This window comes from Centropristis striata, chromosome 7 (assembly GCF_030273125.1).
Source record: "Centropristis striata isolate RG_2023a ecotype Rhode Island chromosome 7, C.striata_1.0, whole genome shotgun sequence".
NCBI lineage: Eukaryota > Metazoa > Chordata > Actinopteri > Perciformes > Serranidae > Centropristis > Centropristis striata.
The window spans coordinates 28,950,303-28,972,205 of record NC_081523.1 but is presented as its reverse complement, the minus strand read 5'-3'; the positions used below and the strand labels follow the sequence as shown (position 1 = coordinate 28,972,205).

The following is a 21,903-nucleotide window of genomic DNA, read 5'->3' as shown; positions in this document are numbered from 1 at the left end:
AGAGCAAATTTATTCTATATTTTCTGATGAGCTGTTTACACCTTATATGGCCGGGTGTATAATCCTTATTAGGGAAAACATGCTGTGATTCTGCAAAGATCCTGAAATTTTCATTGCCAAAAACCTTTCAGTGCAGTGCAGTACTCTTGTCCACACTGCTACCACAGCAACAATGAAGTAATTGGGGTCATATCACTTGTCGTAGAGTTTAATTATTTTCAGATTCTCTTTGCATATTAAGCAGCGCTGGCAGAGGAACATCTGGGGGTTTAATAGTAATGGGGTGAAGTATATGTTTGTGATAGAAGGGGGTAAGAGTCCAGCATACACTGTAAAAAAGAATTGCTCGTTCAACTTAAAATAATTTGTAACCTGGCTGCCTTAAAATTTTAAGTTGGACAAAAGTTTAAGGCTGAAATTTTTGAGTTTGGCAAACTAAGGAGCTTCAGTTGTTTAAACATATATCTGAGTTTCTTAAACATTGAATAAATAGTTGGGTTGACAAAGGCGAAGGGCACAAATTAGTCCCATTCACTTTAGATTTTAAGTTTAATCAACAAGTTTTTTAGTGATACCAACAAGATATCTTGAGTTGTACAAACGTAACAAAACAAGTTGTTTAAACTAAGCATGTTGTACAATTAACTTAGGTTTTTTTGTTGTGTAAACCAAATAAGCATTTTGTTGAATTAACTTGAGTTTTTAAGGCAGCCAGGTAACTTTTTCTAGGATCAGTTGGTCTTAGTTGCAATGTTAAGTTCATTCAAAAAATTTAACTGCATTGTTTCACCACACGACTTAAATACACAGTACGACATAATAACTATACAACATCAAAGAACATTCAGAATGCCATTTTATTTAATTTCAAACTTCATTGAATTAATTATGACATGAATTGAATTATGACAAAACAATTGCCACATATTTAACACATTTCTAATGTTTAATATCTTCAACATTTACAGAATAAAACTGTAAAATAACCTTAATATTGTGCTTGCTTGCTACCATGCAGGAACTGTCATGGTATGAAGGTAGATGCGAAATATAAAAGCTACCTGCTTAAAAGCTTGTGCAATTTAACTTGCAATTCAAGTAGATTTCAAGTATGTCTTGACTGAACAAATACTACATACATACTACAAAAAAACTGTTATAACATTTACAACAAGTATTTTCTATGGCTTTTACAGGCCTTTGGCTGAACAATTGCCACTTTCGATGCCCATGAAAACTTTTTGAATCACTTCAAATGTGTACTTGAGTCCTTTTGGATAGTCTATGTTAAGACAGTACAAAATACCTATCAATGTAGCAAAGGCATTGACAACCATGCAGAATGATGTGCTCCTCCAGTATAACAGCAACATCAACTACCTCCTTTGCCAGCAACTCCTGTTTTCTTGCACCTTCCTCCACAACAATCAAGAGCCCGATGTCCACTCCTTTTGTTGCCTCCTCGTCTGAACTGCCAGTCTAAAAAACATGATAAAGTAGAGTGATAGAAGATCAGAAATTAAGCATGTACCATCCATTTGCCAATTCACTATTTAAATTTGGCGAATGTATACATTTATACACATAGTATAATTTATTTATAAAAAACATGGAGTCTCAAGTTTGTCAAGTCCAAATATTTTCCTTAGAGTAATCATGTAACATTCATGTAATCACAGGCCTTTTTGAAATGGTCCAGTGTGTAGTATTTAGTACTGTGTCGTGACATCTGGTATAAGGCTCAAAAATTAAAAAAAAGAATTACCTGTCTTTCTGAGAACAGTGCTGGCCACCTATCTTCAATTTCGGAGACAGGAGGCTCACCATCAACAATCTCCTTCCTTCCTTCGCAACACAGTTGCTCATATAGCGGGATGCTGTGTTGTAGAAACTGCTGTCTTAGAAGAACTGCCACATGATCAACCTTAGAGCAAAACAGAGCAGAGTAGGCTACTTGTCAAAGATGTTTAATGAGAAGGACTTCCACTCTGTAACACCAATGTAATATGTTTGCTTAATTCCTTCAAATCTAAAAGAGTGAGACATCATCTTTCTAGTGGATCTCATTTGTCTTTAGCACTTAACTATTAAGAACTGGACATGAATTGTGTACTGTAAACTCATTCAACCACACAAGGCTGAAAAAGAAATGTCTAGCATTGCATTCTATAACATTTCTCATGATTTATTTAGCTTACTTACTTGTTCTTAAAATCACACACTACAGAAGCCCCGAACGGTCATGCATTCATACATTTTAGCTAACATTACAACTGCAGCAACTAAAATAAAATAAAAAATACCATAAACAATCTTATGTTACTAAAAAATGCTGCTGCAAAGTTTAATTTTACATTCCAGTGTAACATTTATCCAGTTTACCTGTCTAGCAATACTTAAACAAGCATTTTGATAAATACAAGCAGAGTAAAATTGTGTTCTTACCTTGGAAAACTCCTGATCCGAAAAGGTTTGTTGTGGCACATGGTGCTGCAGGAGGTTGATAGCCCTTGTTGGCTGTGTGGGGTTGCATATGCACTTTTGCAGGGACCACATGTACATAAGTTGAGTCAACTAAGAAATGTATGTTGCCTGAATGATTCTGATTGAACTGATTAGTTGGGCGCAGAAAAACTTGATATTTCAAGTACACAACACATTTTAGTTGAACTGACTGAGTAAATTGAGTTGAGGTAGCAAAAACCTCAAATCCTTTTTTACAGTGTATGGGGTTGGATTATTACATTGGGGCTGTGGAGTTTAAATTAGGGGTGCATTCGCATGAAAAACACAACTTTCCCTCTTAAAGGTCAAGAACGAAGATCGCAGTTAAGATCACTCTCCATTAAGGAGGAAAAATAGAGAGCAGACAAAAGTATAAAAACAGTCTAATTCATCCATTTGTCATATTTCCTTTAATTATTTAGTTAAAGAGACCTTGACTTGAAAGTGTCACACAAATCTAAAGCATACTGAAAAATAACGGATTACACCTCCAAAGACAAAACGTTTTGAGACATCTGAGAAAATTCAAAGGCACACATATCACTAGCTTACACTCCTTTTGATATCCATCATCAACTCTTACTGGAGAACTCAAACTCAATGCAAGTTACAAAGAGCGGTAATTCATTTTGTGGCAGCTTATTTAAAAAGTATATCTCCTCTCATTCATAAAGGAGAGTGCTTCTTATGAGAAAAAAATGAAACCCTATTAGCAGAAATGAAGCAGCTTTCACAATTTCTGAAAAGGTTGTTTGATTATGTTTTTCGGTTATGTAGTTTAAAAAGTAGACAAAGTAGCTTATCGTAGCCTTGAATCAAATCAAGTTGTGACCCCTTTCACATTGCACAGTCATTTGATCAATTGTTGTTAAAAAAATATAAGTGCAGCTTTAACATAACTGTAAATAACAAACATGTCTCTGATAAGCTAAATATACTGCAGTTCAGGGATGCAACAGATAGTGTATTTGTATCACCCACCACGGTTCACATTTTTCCCAGTCAGAACCCGTTTCTTTGTCGATTTAGTTGGTTAGGTTTAGTTGTGATAAGTAAAAATCGGTAAGGGGAAAGGTTAAGAATATCAGGCTATGACAATCAGAAACCGTACAGAAACCTTTATTTATGTGCTGTAACATATGCCGAGACGAGCACAACAAGCAGATTGGTGTAGTCAGTCATACTATGGCAAGCGCAAACAAAACGGCAGAGCTGGAAACCCGTTTGTGGGTTCCTGTTCAGCTACAACAGCAATGGAGAGAGTTGTGTAAAGACGAGGGCAGTAAGTCTGCTTTGCACCACTGTTTAATGCAGGTTAATGGAAATTAAACTGTTGCTGTTTCTCAATTTGATAAAACTTCCGATAGTACATGTCAATGTAGTACACTGTGTACACTATGTACTTGTTTGCATAGTGTGTACATTTCAACCGGGTAGTGCTGTCTCAAATCTGCACTAACTAGAACTAATCAGACTATGGTTTGATTAGAGTGGTACTTACTTGAAAAATATATAAGTTGAAGTTGTATAGTTTGCTGTTTGCTGTTTCAATTGCAACTGCTGCAGCTTCAACACCTCCCATGCAAGTTTGAAACAGTTTGGTGAGCCCCACCACTTCTGCTATGTAGCAAATATGGTGAGAGAGAGAAGAGTCCAGTGTTCAACACTCAAAGTTTTGACTGTTATGAGTGCACCATTTGGGTTCTCATAGAAAACTGCATTTTGTCAGTGTGCATGCACTTCATGCACTCAAAATAGCCAGTTTGGGTACAGAATTATGTGAATTGAGACACAGCATTTAACTTTTGTGTATAATCATCCTACTGCAAATCATATTTTATTTTGAAGCCTCAAAGTAAAATTGTGATTTTACATGTGTGTCTGCTTGTTTGAGTTTCAGACGCCTCCCATCACACAAATGTTGTGGGTCCCTAACATCACAGATCGGTCTTACTTTCGTCAATCTCAAAACACACAAACACAGAGTGAGAGAGATCTCATGTAAGCCAGTGAATATGTGAAAGGGGATTTTCCATGTGTAGTGTTATCTTTACAGGTTGCAAAGGCTAAGGTGACACACAACTATTTTCATCCAGTCCATAATAGTTGTGCTAGTAGTAGTGCTTACATATTATAGATATAGAGATACAATATCTGGCTCATAGTGTGATAAGAACATGAGATGAAAGGAGAGTGTAGAAATGCTGATGTTAAATTAAATTAATTCAGCCACAGCCAGAACATAACAGCATTGTGTACATGCAGCGATGTAATCCCATATGGAAAGGGAAACTTATAAGGGTATATGTCCTACAGTATGTCAGTGCACACTCGCAAATAAATCAACACACAATCCTTTAACAAAGCCCATTACATCATTCACCATGACAAATGCTTTGGGCTAACTGGGTCGCTGTGGGACATGGCTTCGTCCTCTGCCATGCCATGCCAGCAACACCAAGGGATCAGTTACCATTCAATCCCATCAGCCCCTGCATCCACCACCACCCCCCTTCCCTCCCTCTCATTCCCGCAGAGCTGGCCTCCCCTCCTTCCTTTACTCGCTGTCATTCACGGTGCCAGCATCTGTTTAAAGTGATTCAGTGATGAAAAAGGGGGGGTGGGGTGGTGAGAATGTTTGTGACTGACAAACTGTATTGATATCAGCGTATAGGAGATGAGCAAGTCAGTGATGTGAAATCATCCTTAGTACTAAGCTTTTTTATAGTCTATAAGAAATTGAGCGCATGTGATGTTGAATCGTAACATTATTTACATTTTAATCTCTGCAAGTTACTTTCATCAACCTCACAGTTTTGTAAGGCATGAGGTGGCAGGTAAACCCACCTTTACTGTCTTCTTAAATATTTTTGTAAAAATAGTGGATCAAACTATGTGTGATTTCAAAGTGGCGACTCTGCAGCCCATCTCAACTCTATCAGTTTAACTGCCTTTCAGCTAAATGTTGTTGGTGTACCTAATAAAGTGGTGGTGTGGTATTCTGCTGCTGTAGCCCGTCTGGCACCAACAACCATGCCACGTTCAAAGTCACTTAAATCACCTTCCTTCTTCACTCTGATGCTGGCTTTCGACACCCCTGGTCTATGGCATGGTTTGGAATGGTTTTGATATGCAAATTATTATTTTTCAGGTGAAGTATTAATTTAAGTGCCAGAATGGGAACTGAACCTTAAGCTATTCCTCCTCACTGGACATCAATAATCTATGACGGATAAAACTTGTAAAAGGGAAATCCTGCTCAGATCTTCAAAAGCGAGGTGTTATTTATCAAGACATCACACCAATGTACACTGAAGTTCATAAAGCCTATAGCCACTGCATTGCATTGCAGCAGAGAGATCACAGCTCTAACTCTGCCAAGGTTAGTGGTTCGATTACCACGAAGACTGCTGACTGCCTAGCCCATCCTCATTAGTGAACCTTTTTTCCCCCAGAGCCAGCTCTTACACCTCTTTACCCATCCAACACACATACACACACTACACAACCCCCAACGAATGCTCTGAATGATTAAATCAATCCAAGCTCCGGTAATGCTAAGTGTTCACTCTATTCTCCTCCGTTCCTGCTCCCTCCCTCATTCCATCTCTCCTCCTTCCCCATAGAACTCCAGTAGCTGAGGCCTCCTGCTCGATCTGTGAGGCTGGCTCAGAGTTGCACAGTGAACACCCATCACCCATCCAACAGCACCCACCCGCGGGCCTGCAGCACTTTCAAAGAGCTCAGCTGAAATGGAAGAAGAGGCTGACTGCGGGAACAGCTCAATTGCTGGGGCTCTGATTTCCACACAGGCACGGAGGAGATGCACACTTGGCTTGTGCAGATCGATCCGCATCATTTCATGCCATGGTGGTGCCTGCAGGCTCCCATGATGCTCTGTGGTTAGTGCTGCTGCAGGATTACTTCAGTACTTTTGCTGAAGAGCAGAAGTAATGCAAGCCTAACACCTCGACACAAATAGAGGGTCACTGAGCAACATCTGGACCAGGCCCTGTCTCAATTTTGCAGTTGGGATGTGAGCAGAATAAGAGGATTACAGGGTTTCCTGCAGATATGATGATGACAAGTTAGTGCAGACACCACGGAAACAACAGAGGACATGTGAAGTGGTTACATTTTTACACACTTTTCAAAGTAGGGCACAAAAAAGCTTAGCCAAGCTTTACTTGTTGGAGAGTTATCAGCCAATGAATTCAGGCTAATTGCTGGATTCTAGTGCTGAGTCAGCTTGATTTGTCCTACAGTCTCATATGATGTGTCTGCTTGTTTAATACTTTATTAGCATTGTAGTTTATTAGTACCACATATGTGGTTCCATGGCTGAAGAAGCCTCATACACACTGCAGCACTGCCCTCTATGCTGCAAAGCTCTGCAGCAGCCACAACTGATTCCATCACAGCCACAACATTGGGTGGCACAGAGACCCTCATTTGCAGTGCTCCTCCGTGATACCCATATCTCTGCATCTGAGAAATCTACACTTCAAATAGGGGGAGAGTAGGAAGAGGGAAAACATGTCTTATTAATGAGCCAAAAAAAGCACTTAAGAGAGGTGCCCAATTAAGCTGTCATAAAGTCAAAACGAGTCAGTTCCTATCACCCAAATCCCTTGTAATGGGCTGGTATACTGCTACTTTCCACACTCCAGTCATTTCTCTTCTAGTCCGAGAAGAATTTTCTGCTGTAGGAACGGTAAAGACAGCTTGCATCTACCATCGCTAAGTCCCAGCTGGGCAAAGCTCCTGGCTTTCACCCTCCACAGAAGACCGCTGCAGCGCGAGCCCTGCACATCAAAAACTCTCCCACACATAAAGCCCGGCATTGATGAATATGCTGGCATCTCCTCGGCCACATTCATGTTCTGACAGTGTCCCTTTATATTTGCTGCCAGCTCTTAAGTAGGGGAGAAAAACATTTTCCTGTCTTTATTTGACAGCCTCTTCATGAGGCGCATGACCTCCGCATAAATTAGCTGTCACGTCACAGTTTGGCCAGAGTAGCAAAAACATGGAAATGGACCCGAAGAATGTGTATTATTTTTCTATTTATTATATATGCAAGGATTTAAATACACTTGCAAATGCAAATAATGTATAAATAAATGTTTTTGTAATTTGCAGTTATACAAAGTAAGAAATAGTTAGGGAAATGCCATTAAAACATTTATTTCACTTTTTTGTTCTGTCCTGCCCATTTTCTCTCAGCCTTATGTGTTTACTTCAGTTCAAAGGAATAGTTTGACATAATGAGATATAAACTTGGCCCATCCACTTCCTTGCAGAGAAGAAACATAGATACCACTCTCATATTTCTCTATTAAATATGTAGTTACAGTTACAGCAGCGGGCAGAAAGAGCTAGACTGGCTCTGTCCAAAGTTTAAAAAAAGAAAACATGTCCTCCAACCCTTATGACCACATAGGTCATCTGTTCCTCTAGTATGACCCTCAGGAATTTTCTCTAAATTAGCACCCCTACCTGTGGCAGGAGATCAAAATGTGGTTAATGGTGTGAAAGTATTGCAGTTTGGCAACAAAACTACTTGATTAGGTTTAAGAAATGATCATGTTTGATATATAACTTAATGTTAGTTAGATACTATGAAAATAAACTTACAGTACATATGTAATTCAAGTTCAAGTACATTCCTCAAATTAAAACTAGAGAATATCTTCTCACGCTGAGATCCTCCCTTCGCAGACTATGTTACCCTACATTAGTATGGCCACTAGAGGTTGCAGCCAAACAATAAACATAAATATGGGTCTTAATAAGCAGCTTGTACAAATGACCTTTGGGGTTATTTAGGGGGGAAGGACAGTTTAGGAAAAAAAGGTGCATTGATTTTCTGCTGTCTTGTTGTCACTGTTGCAATGCAAACAGGGAGGAAGGAAGGGGGTGTTCCCAGCTATTTGTAGTTTTTACACTTTGTTTTCCTTTTACAGATTAAACAAAAAAGATAAAACATTGTAAGCTTTTACAAACAGTCTTTGTAGCTCATTAAAGTAAGGAATTACTACTTATTTCAAAAAATCTGTATCATTGATATCATTATTCCCTTAAAGCTGTAATTGAGCTATGGTTTTTCAGCTAAATCCCCAGTGATTATGTAGTCTCCCCTACCTTCCAAACCTCAATTACACCTCCTGTGAATACTCAGAAAAAACTAAATAGTTTAGCTGAGCACAGCAGGAGAGCAAACATCAATGCAGGCAGAGGAAAGAACTTCAGTATCTAAACCTCTAATGAGGTTCACACATATCTGCATACATTTACACCCATAAAGATTCTGTTCTCTCTCTAGACTAAAACTGTTGCTGGCTGCTTCTCTGTGTGTCCTTTCAAGTCCAGTTTCAGGAATCCCTGCTGTCAGCTGGCTGTGTCTGTGCATTTTGCAAGCGACAATGTAATATTCATTTTTAAAACTCAATAAAATGTTACTAGCGTAAGAAGAAGTTGGTTCTCTATTCCTCATCTAAATTAGAATGGAGTGGAATGACTGATTATGGAAAATTACTCTCTGGGGTTCTGCTTACTTAATGGCTTAAAGCATATTTGCTATGTTGTCACTACATAACTTTACATTAGATTACATTAGTTTTATATTAATGCCAATCTCTGTGTTTCTATTATACAGGTATATAAAGCTGAAGGTGCTAGACCTTAGCGAGTGCCAATAAATGTAAAAGAAAATAATAATAAAATAAAAAATAAATAAAAAACAGTTGACTACAGGTTTCTGGTCCCAACCGAGCAATACAGCATATAAAAGCAAAAAAAATATTGTTTTACAATTTGTATTTTTTGTGGAAAGTAAACAATAAATAGCCACATTAAAAATAATGTTTAGCAGGAATTAATATAATAGAGAGATAACAAAAACACAACTAATGCACGTAATTTCATCGCAACTGAACTAGGCCTTGTCCACTAGGCCTTTTTCCTCCTTCATTCTCAAAGACAATCCCACCCACACAATTTTCAAAAAATCTATACCAAAATGAAAACACAAAAACACAATTAAAGTCAAGACCATGCCAAACCAACATGCATATAACCCTAACCTTAAGCCACGTTGGCCAATAACGCAAAGAAGATCTGAAAAACAGCTATTACCAGAAGTCAACCTAGCTCAATACTTCATTGATCGACTAATAGCGCATTTTGATGCCTCTGCTCCTCAAATTAGTGGAAAAGTAACTGCACATTTATGTGTAAACATGTAAAAAGTCCTGTCCTAGTCATTGTAACCACCTGCTAGTATTAACATCCCAACACTGTGGAGGGAAAATGGGACAAAGTGCATTCGAGGGGGATTCTAAGAGGGTAGTAATTGGCTCTGATGGTGTAGTGCACCAAGGACAGGTCGCCTGAGATTTGACCTCAGCTCTGACACGACTAGAATGCCAGATGGCCAACCTGTTCCGCTAGACTGCCTTTAACAGCAGAGTTTTCACAATTTACTTGTTCAACTAAAAATCTTCATTGGAGGGGTTTTTGGCATTAAGATGTCCTTTTCAGTGGAATAGACTTCAAGCTGTACTCTCCAGAGGGCCGGGACTGCTCTCAGTAGAAAGTTCAATAGGACAAGCTTTTCCCACACTGCACCTCACTACAGACACCTCACTTTTTGATTCTTATCCGAGTCCAATGAAACCAGCAGAAAAATGCCAACATGCAATCCTGACACCACCAAAATTGATTCTCTGAGTGTACAGATTCTTTCCATGAAAATACAGCCAAGGAAAAGTCCATTACCCACCAAGAATGCACTTGACCAAAAGTGATTCAAAAACCTTTATGAAACAGCATTTAAACTGAGACAGTCATCTCAACTGAAATTATGAGGAAAAAAAGTGTGTCTCGCCACAGGGGTTCACCACCCAGTGGACAGGCTTTAGACACAGTGCACTGGGGAAGGCAAAGACCTTGGCTTGCTGACCCCGGTTTACAGAAACTCTCATTACAGACACTTCAGAGAAATGGTTAAGTGTTGTACTATCTCATCAAGTTCCCCCAGCCTTTCATTGTGAAGCAATTACTTTCTAAAGCAAACAAATTACTGCTACTGTTCAGGTGCCTCATCCTCCCTTGAACCATCTAATGATGTGCCAACTTCATTTCACACTTTGAGCTCCAGAGCAAACATCAAATACGAACAAAGCTTGGTGATGATTGGCGAGAAAGGCTGCAAGCAAAAACGTTTTTTGATGATTTGGAACAATAAAATATGTCAATGAATATGAATATGAATATGACATATCAAGTGACCAAAGTGAGGCATTCTGCATGTGTTGAGCTTGTTAGAGCTTTTCTATACAAGGTTGAAATTAAAAGATATAATGTAAAGATATATTAGAAGAATTGTAGTAGTCGTAGTAGTAAGTGAGTCATGCTCATCACCACCTACTAAATGTCAATTCCATTTATCATGTTGCTGCCATATCATCTCCTTAAAATGTAATAATAATGTGCAGAAACATCTGGGGTTGATGTGCTATCTGACTTCGGTTGTAATTGCTAAATACATGTAAGAATGCTGACACTTCATATAACATAGGCCAGGCCATGCCCACATGGATAGATACATGCTGTGTCATTGTTTTGTTTTGCCCCTCACCTCGGCATCTGCAATTAAAAGTGTCTGATTAATTTGATTTAGATATGAGTTAGAGTTTTAGATAAAAGTCGTGTCCTGCTAACTGCCAATAAACATAAGCTCATTCTCTGAGATTGTATATTAGTGAGATTTTTTTTTTTACGTTTTCCATGATCCTGTGTGTGTGTGTGTGTGTGTGTGTGTGTGTGTGTGTGTGTGTGTGTGTGTGTGTGTTTACCCTGCACAGGACAGCTCCAGTGATTACAATTAAGCAGCTCTTATCCCTGGACATAATCAAGACAGGCCAGAATGTAGAGGGCAGGGTTAATCCTCAAGACCCAAGTCTGGTAGTGGAGGAGGAGGGGGGCAATGTGGAGGGGAGTGCAGAGTTAGGACAGGACAGACAGATGAGCAGACATGCACGGTTCTGTTTGGTCACCGTCTCAAGTGGAAGCCATTGGATAAACACCACATTACCATAAACTCAGTGAGAATATTCAGTACAGGTTGTGTGTGTCTGTGTGTGCTTTACAGAGGGAACATAAAGGTAATCCACTGTAGGAGAGGGTGGAAAAAGGTAGAGAAAGGTGGAGACAGGTGTCAGCAATATTCAGGAGAGGAATTCAATCAGCAAGAGCCTATGCCATAGAGAGGGTGCAAGAAAGGAGAGTGGATTATCAGCCAGTCAGCATGTTACAAAGCTCAGGCCAGCTGATCTAACAACAACGCAGCCGAGGTCCCAGCCATTGGGTAGGGAGATGATGCCACGAAAATCTGATTTAAAACCAATTTTGACGCAAGCGTCATCATGTGTCTGGCAGCAGAGAGCTTCCTGCACTGACCCTGCCATTTAAGGACACAACACTGCATCAGACTGAGAAAAAATTAAACCCACTGAGAATATGAGTCATAATAATAGCACAGGACTGTAGACTGAAAAGATCTCCGGTGAGAAAGTTAGTAATGAAGAATCATTTTTTGGTAGTAATGAAGAATAATTTTTAATGCATGTTCAATAAGGACTTACCTCCTTAGAAATTGGTGATTTGTTTTGACCAGGTTGAACCAAAAATTATACTTTAGTAACATTTTAAAGATGATATCATATTATGTGATCTATGGCTGGGAGATGTGGTATAAGTGCTTGGATGCATCACTCTTCATTACACTCAGATGCAACTGACAAATGGATCACTTAACAGTAATGTCATCTTTAACAACAGCAAAATACATGTTGGCAATATCACATGACATTGCACATTACAACTTGAATCATAGTCACAGTTTGACATCAATATCTCTCGGCTGTATCAAACTCACTCAGCAGGAAAATGAATATTTGAGTTTTCAGCTCAAATAAAAAACAGTACAGATTTGAAAAAGAAGGCGGAACAAAAAGATCATTACATTAAAGGCAGGAGTAGAAAAGAACAGGGCTCGATTTACTGCAAGGTGAAACAGTGTGGCCATAAATATATACTTTATTCATGACTTAGCTTTTGCTGTGTGCGAAGGAAAAGAAAATAATAAATGTAAAGAATACCAGTCATTATCCTGATTACTACATGACCAAGCCTCAGCTGAACCAAAACCATTCAAACCATCCAACTGCAGACCTCATGTCTAGGGACCCCAGACCTGTGAGTCAGTGGAATGAGAGTATGGTCCCCAAAGTGAGTTGTGTCACTTCTGTTAGCAGTTTCTCGGCATATGACTCTCAGCAGCGTTGCCATTAGGGCTGACCCAAATGTTTCAAAGCTTCAACCATTGCCTTGGCTCAAAGTAAAACATAAAAAAATATTTGAATTCTGCATTTTAAATAGAGAAGCATCCATAGAAGAACTGACTGTCACAGCACAGTCGAAACCTGATCCCATTCCCTTTAAGTGATGGAGATGAAATGCAGACTGTGGATTCCAGCAGGTCCAGCTGTGCCATGTTCCAGCTGCGACCCGGCTTTGTTCCATCTTCACCGGTGAAAATCTACCCCAGTCTACACATCCATCCATAACTGACAATTGTAACGAAAAAAGGAGATAACAGTGGAGGAAGTTATGATCGGCATAGTCACTGAAATAAGTCTTACTCACATTTGGCTGACTTAAATCAGCTTTATGTAAAATAAAGACTGATAATAAACGTCTAAAAGATTGAAGATAAAGTTACATTTTCCCACTCACAAATTGCACTTTCTGTGCAGTTTTTTACAGATTACATTAGGCCTATATATAATTTTCCTATACCATTTATACCATTTATACCTATACCATTAGCCTACAGTTCTGCAGTAGTTTAGCAGTCTGAGCAAAAAAGGAGCTCAATTAAGCATCTTTTCTTTTATACTTTTGTTTCATAAAAATAAGCAATGCAACTCATGCCTTGGGACCATACTCTCTTTCCACTGGCTCACCAGAAAAAGTAATACCTTTTAAAACTGACATTAAAAACACACAGGTATTTTGCACACATCATTGCAAAATCCCCTGCTAGAACAAAGCCACACTGTCTACCTTTTTACAGGACTTCTATATTTAACCCCTTGACAGTGGCAATCGATAGACTTCTAACAGTTCTGTAGTCACGCTGTGTTTGCCCAGCCCAGACAAAGACATGAGTTATAGCCTTTGCAGGATGGGCGATGTAGAACAGGTGCCAAGACAACAGAGCAGTGCCAGGATGGGTGTCCGAGGGACTGGGGAGTGGGAAGGCCATTGAGGTTGGAGGTGCATGTTAATCACTTCAGGAGCGGGAGGCAGAGCTCTGCAGGTGTCTCTCCCACAAAGGACCATTCACTCTGGGTCGGGACTGGCTCTCCCCTGACCACTTGCTATCACAGACCGCTTCAGTCAGCTCACAAAAGCCACGAAACACAGCTCATGCATGATATAAGACAGCAGAAGAGCTCCGAAACACAATCATCTCAGTCTCCACATGCAGTAAATACACAGGAATAAGAGTATCACTCACTCACAAATAATATATGGGCACTATGGTAATTTTGCTGATAATTACCACTCTGTGTGACTCAGTCAAAAAAATACTGCATACATTTTGAACACGATTTCCACTTCATGCATTAAGCATATTAGTTCATCAATACAACTTCTATGCAATTGCCTTCTGCTGCTGCCGCTGCTGCTCTATAATTCTCATGCACACTCACTAATGAAATGCTACACTGACCATGAAACTATAATTAGGCAGGTATGAGCCTAATATGATTAACATAACAGTGGTAATGCAGAGCATAACTGGTGATACATTTATGTTCATATGCAAAGGATAATTTCACAAGGTCATGTATTCTCTATTGTTAGTGATGAACGGCATGTGAGTGATTTACCCTGCTATAGCTTACAGTATAATGTTGAAAAATTGAATCACAATGAGTGTCAATGACATCTCGCATGTAGCCCAAATGAGAATTTTTTGAATAAAAAGACATTCAGTGATCTATCCATGCTGTCTCATAATTGTAAAGACTTCTAGAAACAGGCATAATGGCATGTCATAACAGGACTGCACAGGTGTCATCAATAATATTAACACGGGGTGAGATATGCATGTTGGCTCACTGACATGTGAGCGTTTTCTGCTATAATGAATCAAAATGTCTATTGTGAAAAAACATTCTTTGGGTTTTAACAGAGTAAATTCACAGATACACTTGCTGTTAACTGTGTGTTTGTGGGTATGGTGGCTCCCTTTGCATATCTGTGTGGAGCGCTGGTTGTGCATGTCACTAAAAATTAACGCTACGTATCCACAAGATGCAATACACACATGAACATTAGGGACAGTGTAGGAGTAGTACTCACCATTTTCACAACATGCTTGATTTACCAGCTTACATGTCATTTAGGATGCTGCCACTGTGACTTTTTCTGCAGCAATGTTAACAATATAGCAGAGACAGTTCATTAACTTCAATCTAGTATCTTTAAATATAGGAAGCTCCTGGAGTGTTGCTATGTTTGTTATTTGCATCCTGCAAATCTGGTAGTTCTGTATGGTCTGACTTCTCTGGCAGTTGGGTGTATATATATATATATATGCAAAGGCATGGTTAAAGAGCACATATATGTGCAGCTTTAGCAGTTAAACATAAACTAAAATTACTTTTTAAATGTTTTTCTTCTTTTAATCCTGATTTTAGATTTTTTTTAAAAACAATGAAACATAATATCTGGTATGCTTTACTTAATAAATTCTGAATTTCTAAATACAAACTTTTTGTTGTTTTTTGTTGTTGCAACTGAAGTCCCTTAATCCCATTTTCTGTAAAACTGCATACTGCAAAAAGTTAAGGCCATAAAATTAAAACTTTAAAACCCTTGATTAATGAGTAGAAAAGTAAAATTCCATCCAATTAAACAATGTAACAAAACACAAAATACATAAGTGCAGTTAATAAGGCTCCTGACGATTTGAGTCAAAAGACCATTTCCCTTGTTGCAACTGTTTTTGGTCTTTGTGGTGTGATCAGGTCAAGGAATATATGGTAGTGGGGAAAAGAAGATAAAACAGCCAAAGGATATTAATATACACTGTGTTATATACTAAACATTTACTGGCATGTTACATTAACACCTCAAAATGATCCCTCTCAAACGCCAAGCAGTTCAGCCTTGTCCTTCAGTCTAAAAATTGACAATCTGAAAAAAAAAAACATGAAGGTTGTTGAGGAAATGTGTAGAATTTAATCACCCAATAGGTCTCACAGCCTTGAACATCTGGCCTGGATGGACTTAAATCTGTGTATTTGGTCATTGTTAGTGGATTGTCAACCCCTGGATGTTTTGCCCTCATATTCCCATGGTCTGTTGCAATGCATTGCAACTGTTATTGCAGTATGTTGCAAAACCAATTAATGCACGAAGACTTATTTTTCTTCTGTTTACTACTCTGCCCTTTTCAAGTGCATGAGGACTTGTGTTATAAATAAAAATACAAAATATTGGTTACTGGCTGTTCTGAAAAAAGACAGAAATATTCATCAGTCTTCAGACACGTGCAACTGTAAAAAAAATTCCTAGACCTTTATACCCCTCATCACAGAAAACATCCTTCTTGTTACATTTTTTTCTTGCCCACTTGGTTCACACGTTCCTCTGATACAGCCAGGGAAACATTTCACACAGGTGTAAGAGCACAGGGCCAGTCATTATGTGCAGTCCTCATGGAGTAGATACTGTATGCATTCATTGTCTGCTTCTTTGAGGCCATCTCACACACAACTAAAACACCTGGCAGCAGACAACTGATCATCTCTCACACAAACAGAATATTTCATTCTTTTTTGTCATCCCATGCCTTTTTGAAACACTTTTTTCTTGACCTCAATGGAAAATGTCATGACTGCATGACTGTATGAAAATAAGAGCTAAATTTATGCAAGATAGGCATATTGTGTTGATTGTTTTCTTTTAAGGCCAGATGGTGGGTCACTTTAAAGGTTGCTGCTGCAAGGAAGTGTGGGATGGCATTATCTCCTTTGCTTTCAGAAAAGATAATCACATTATAAGGAACATAAGCAATGAAGCATATTTCCTTAGCCAGTAGAGAATCTGATAGTTCGTATCGCAGTTGCCACTTACATACCTCCAGGTCATTTCACTCAGTTAGGAACCTTCAAAAGCAAAAAAGACTATTCCACTGCAGCCACATTTCTGAAGGTTTGGTGAAACAGGTGGTTGAGTAGCGTTTCAGCCATAGCCTTGCTCTATAACTATTAGTTTTGTTAAATTGCTGCAGCAGGAGCGCTAAAACATGATTACTGATCTGCGATCCACTTGTGACCCAGCTGTCCAATGTGTGCCCCCTTTTACCCAAAGAATGCAGCGATAGGCTCCAGTCCTGAACAATATAGAAAACGGATGGATGGATGGATGGATGGATGGAGTGAAACTGTTTTTCAGAGCAGGGAATCATATTCCGATAATGCCATGACAAATCAGGTCCTGCGGGCTTGAGTCAAAGGCCGGATCTGACAGTAACCAGCTTCTACATTTATATCCAAATTGTCAACATGCTACAGGGCTAACAGTTTGGAATACAACATCTTCTTCAGGCATCGTACTTCCTAATAAATTAGTGCATCAGAGCATGAACTGCTCTTGTGAATAACGCTGACCTTAGGTCTTGTCAAGTCCATTAGAAAAATTACATTTCAACCTTTAAGATCATCAAATGGTGACACAAGAATAAGTCCCATAGTTTCAAAATAAAGTCAGGTTTAGATTTGCAGGGTAAAAATATATATTTTAAAACATTTACATAAGTAACAACAGTATGTGCTTGCCACAATATGCAGTTATGTGTGCTTGGTTATTAATTAGCTTCTTAAATGGTGATTAAGGTAGAGAGGTTTACAAATGTACTTTTTTGCCTCAGGAAAAACAGAATATATTATAGAGGACAAGACAAAATTGTTATATTTTGTGAGCATACAGAAAAGCATGCGATAACTCCAGTAGGAAACAGAGAAAGAAGGATTTTTTTAACATTAGCATTCATAGAAAGTCTTCTTGTTTTCCCCCAGTTACTGAGCATTTTTCAGTTTTCAGCACAGTCACAGGTGGTGTGGAAATTCTAGTCCTGTCCAGAGACTACTCTCTGTTTGAGTTGCAAATTTTGTGTTCCAAATAAGCTACATCCTGATTGCCAATGAGCCCACAATGTATTCTGCAAGTGTGAGGATGTGCTGACTGAGAGGCATCTGAGGAGACCTTTGCAAATATGACTGGTATAAACTTATTTACACCTATAGGCCTACTATATGACAGGATATAGGATTAAATCTTTCAGGAGGGAAATATGCTTCAAACTTCTGCAATGTCATGACAGCTACATGCATTTAATCTGTATTAACCAAGACTGAATTTGCAATATACTGGTCCATGCTGACACTAGCTACTGCGCTTATCAGTAAAAACATTAATACAAAATCCAATCATTATATATATAAGCTCCTGATCTAAACTTGGCACTGGTTAAAAAACATCCAGAGAAAATTAAAAAAAAAGTAACTACAATGGCACTTGGATAGCACAGACCTTGAAAGTAAGGTGCATTCATGTGTTAATTCAATTTCCCAAGTTGGGAAGCCGTTCTTCTGACTTAATGTGTTCATGAGCTTTAAGATATAGGTGAGCCATGAGTTGTCAAGTCCGAATCTCAATCTTGTGATTTGGATCCGTTCCAAAATGTGATGGATTGTTCCTTGGTCCTTGCTACTTCCTTCCACCAAGTTTCATGAAAATCGGGCAGGCGTGGCTTCACTGTTAGATTGTAATTCTCATTCTGTCTGACAGTGTCTGAATTAGTTGAATGGCCTAAATTCTCAGGTCTGCATGTGATCAGTGCTAAATTTTGATACTAATCTTGACATCTTTGAGACAGAGCAGATCAAAACTAGGTTTTGCAGTCATGATTTGTCTTATAAAATTACAGGTTTACATGTAGTGCATATATATTGTGAAGGTCCTTGAGTGAGCTGGGCGGTGAAATCTGAAGCACCTGGCCTCAGTGTAGATAAATTTAAATTTGGAAACGTAACTTCATTTCCCAGTTTGCAGTGTGCAAAACTGCTATATGCACTGAACTGGTTAAACACAACACCGGTTTTACAGCCTGACATGCATCGATCAGCCGATAATATCAGCCAATATTGGCCTATCATAGATAGATGCAGTTTTTCCCACTATATGCACCAATATGAAAACCTTTTTCACAGAACATGTAGTAAATTGATTTAGAAATGGATTCATATTGCTATTTGATATATTTTTAATTATTCTTTATTTAAATGGCCAACAATTGGCTGATATTGTTCAAATGTTTGTTTGACTTTAAAAAAAAAAGTTTTATTTATTCTTTATTTTACGAGTGTAAATTTCTAGAATTGGTTCATGTGTAATGGTGTATATTAATGTAAAATATTGTTTAATAAAGTTTTCTTTTTTTAAATAAAGCTGCCTTCTGAGTATCTTTGCATTGTGCAAAATCTATTTTCATTCCAGCTCAAAAAATCATTACATCTCGAAAATGTTGGTTGGGCTCTAAATATTACTGCAAACCACATTTAAAAATGAATATTGGCATCAGAATTACTTTTATAATCTGCAGGGCGAAATTGATTTGTTACAGAGACTCCAGTGTGGAAATATTAAGAATTATTAGATACAATAAATAAAAATAGAATCAAGAACTAAAACAAAATATAAAATTTGTATACAAATAGTAATAAATAATACATTATTTCAGCAGCCTTATGACATTGAGGCTGTATGTCAGGTCTATAGCTGGGCTTGCCCCACTAACAGTGTTACACTAAATCAGACTGTAGAATCTTCTCACAGCAGGGCTGGAGTACAGAATTACATAGGTTTTTTATGGTGGACATTAAAACTCAACAAGTAAATGAAAATGAATTGCACAAACTCACAGTTAATTGCTATAACTGCATCCAACCCCATCCTGGAGGCATTAGTTGCAGCTGGCTGTGAAAAAGCTGACCAGGACCAATCAAAGTCCTCTGAGAACTCCATTTAAGGCTCTGTAAAGGCCTGAGCTTATGTAGTTGTTTTGAAGCGTTCAGTCATTGTGGCGGTTACTCACATGGGACATGCATACAGCACCAATAACCCAACAACACTATCAGTCCAGCAGCCACCGACAGCCGCCCCTTCTCCAAATAAGGTAATCAGAGGAGAAAATCCGGAAGACTCTCCATGGTAACTCACTCACAAACAGGAGGGGCAAAAACAATGGACCAGTAAGGATGACATGATTGACAGCTCGTTGCGGCTCGCGCTCGCTGCCTTTGACTGCATCCATTAGCGATAAGAGCTCACAACAACACACGGTTACACTAAATATATCACGTTTTATCAAAGTATTTGATACAATAAGCTATTTAATGCCATACAATGTAGTTCCTGCCACCGTATCACAATAAAAACACCGACTATATAACAAAAAGCGTGATAAATATTTTCCAACAAACCGGGTCCACGTATCCTAATCAATATCTTCTCACCTGCTCACTGGTCCAAAAGGAAGACGATGGTTAATTTACAGCTTCCCCAATATCAGCTTTCATTGTTCTTTCATTAATGTTATTATATTTTTGTCACACCCTTCTCCTCCTGAGTTGTAATGGCACAGGCTAAAACTTGGCGTTGCAAGATAATCACCACATGGATTTGCGCGAGCAAGCAAAGAGCTAGGCTACTGGCATTACCTCAGTTTCTCCGGTTCATCCTTGTTCTCGAAAGAGACTCTCCAGTGTGATGTGCAGTAGTCCGAGCCTCGGCTGAATAATGATATTCTGCATGCAACTTGGCTGCTGCAGGGCTACTACTGTTACAACCCTCCAAATCTCAAATTGTAGTTGTCAGGTTCCTTTCAGTTACGCGACGCATGCAAAAACGAAGTAGCTGAACTGATTTAAAAGTTACTTCTTGTACTCAAAGCGACTATCGTTAATTATTACTAGCCTAATTAACGACTGCGACGTTGTGTTGTATGAAAGGCAGGGCAGCCTCTATCCCTCTCATCCACTACAGTGCTGGATGCTGTCGGTCACAGCAAATGTCTCCGCCCCATCACCACTCTCACAGTATTGGAGGAAATTTATGATTTATGTTTTGAAGATTTATCTGCAGATTTTTTTGATTGTTGTTTTTCTTTACTGGTTATTATTAAACCGTTCTTATTTGGTAAGCAGTCAGTGCCATAGGCTACATGTTTATGAAAAAAGATAATTCCGTTAACGCAAACTAAATGCCACAACAACTAGAATATAAGTTTCATTCATGTGTAATATGTCATTCATTTTTTTTATCATTTATTCTGTCCTCTATTTCTCTAGATTCATTACTTCTATTGTTATATTTGCTGGTACAGTGTGGATTGTCAAGTCAGCACTAAATAGAAGGAGAATGTCTAGTCAATATTTTTTCAAAGTAAAAGTTCTGAAACGATACAGACGCCAGAATAAAACATATAAACAGTGCAGTGTTTGTCTGTGCAAGTAAATATGCAGGACAGCCTTCAGAGTAGTATACCATTTGTTTAATATTGGGGTAATGATTGATTGATTTATTGATTGATGTCTTTCAGTAATCATGTAGGCAATCCTGAATGTAGATGCTGTAATCTCACAGCACTGAATCGTCTCAGCCTCGGGACTGAAGTTAATGTACAATGTACATTATCACAAACAGCTCTGATATAAATCCATATTGTATTGAAAGGTTGAACCGTGTACCTAATTAAAGTTATTAAATAAATAGCTCCGTGCCGTATTTTTAATCTGCTCTTAACAACCCAAGGCTATATCCATATTTTGAAATAAATTCACTAACGTATGTGGGTCAGTGACAAATAAAGGTTGGCAAGATGTCAAATGGTGTAACCACAAAAAAATTATAAATATTAGATACTTAATCCACCTACATTGTATTTAAGTGGATTTATACATATAATTACTTCATTTTTAAAATATCAAAATATTTTTTTAGTATTTCTACATTTACACATTTATTCAATATTGAGCAGAACATATTCTAAATACAACCATTTTTTCTGAAGTTTTGATAAATTATGTAATATTTGTTATATTTTTTTCTCATTTTAGTTCACAATTATTTTCCTGTATATAATCTGATTTTTATGGGGGGAAAATTACTGGTTACACCAACTGACACTGGGTTAGATCACGTCATTGACCCATGTACGTTATATTCATGCTTTTATTTTGATCTCACCGGAAA

General features: G+C 38.3%; 1 protein-coding gene across 8 annotated transcripts in view; it reads right to left on the bottom strand.

The window, feature by feature from the left end:
- The window catches only part of arvcfb (ARVCF delta catenin family member b), a 256,104-nt gene extending 235,456 nt beyond the window's left edge, over window positions 1-20,648 (bottom strand). For all 8 annotated transcript variants that reach the window (XM_059338015.1, XM_059338020.1, XM_059338017.1 and 5 more), the window contains exon 1: window positions 20,370-20,648. The gene's annotated coding sequence lies outside the window, so the exon portion shown is untranslated. The remainder of the gene's footprint in view (window positions 1-20,369) is intronic.
- Between the last annotated feature and the right edge of the window lie 1,255 nt (window positions 20,649-21,903).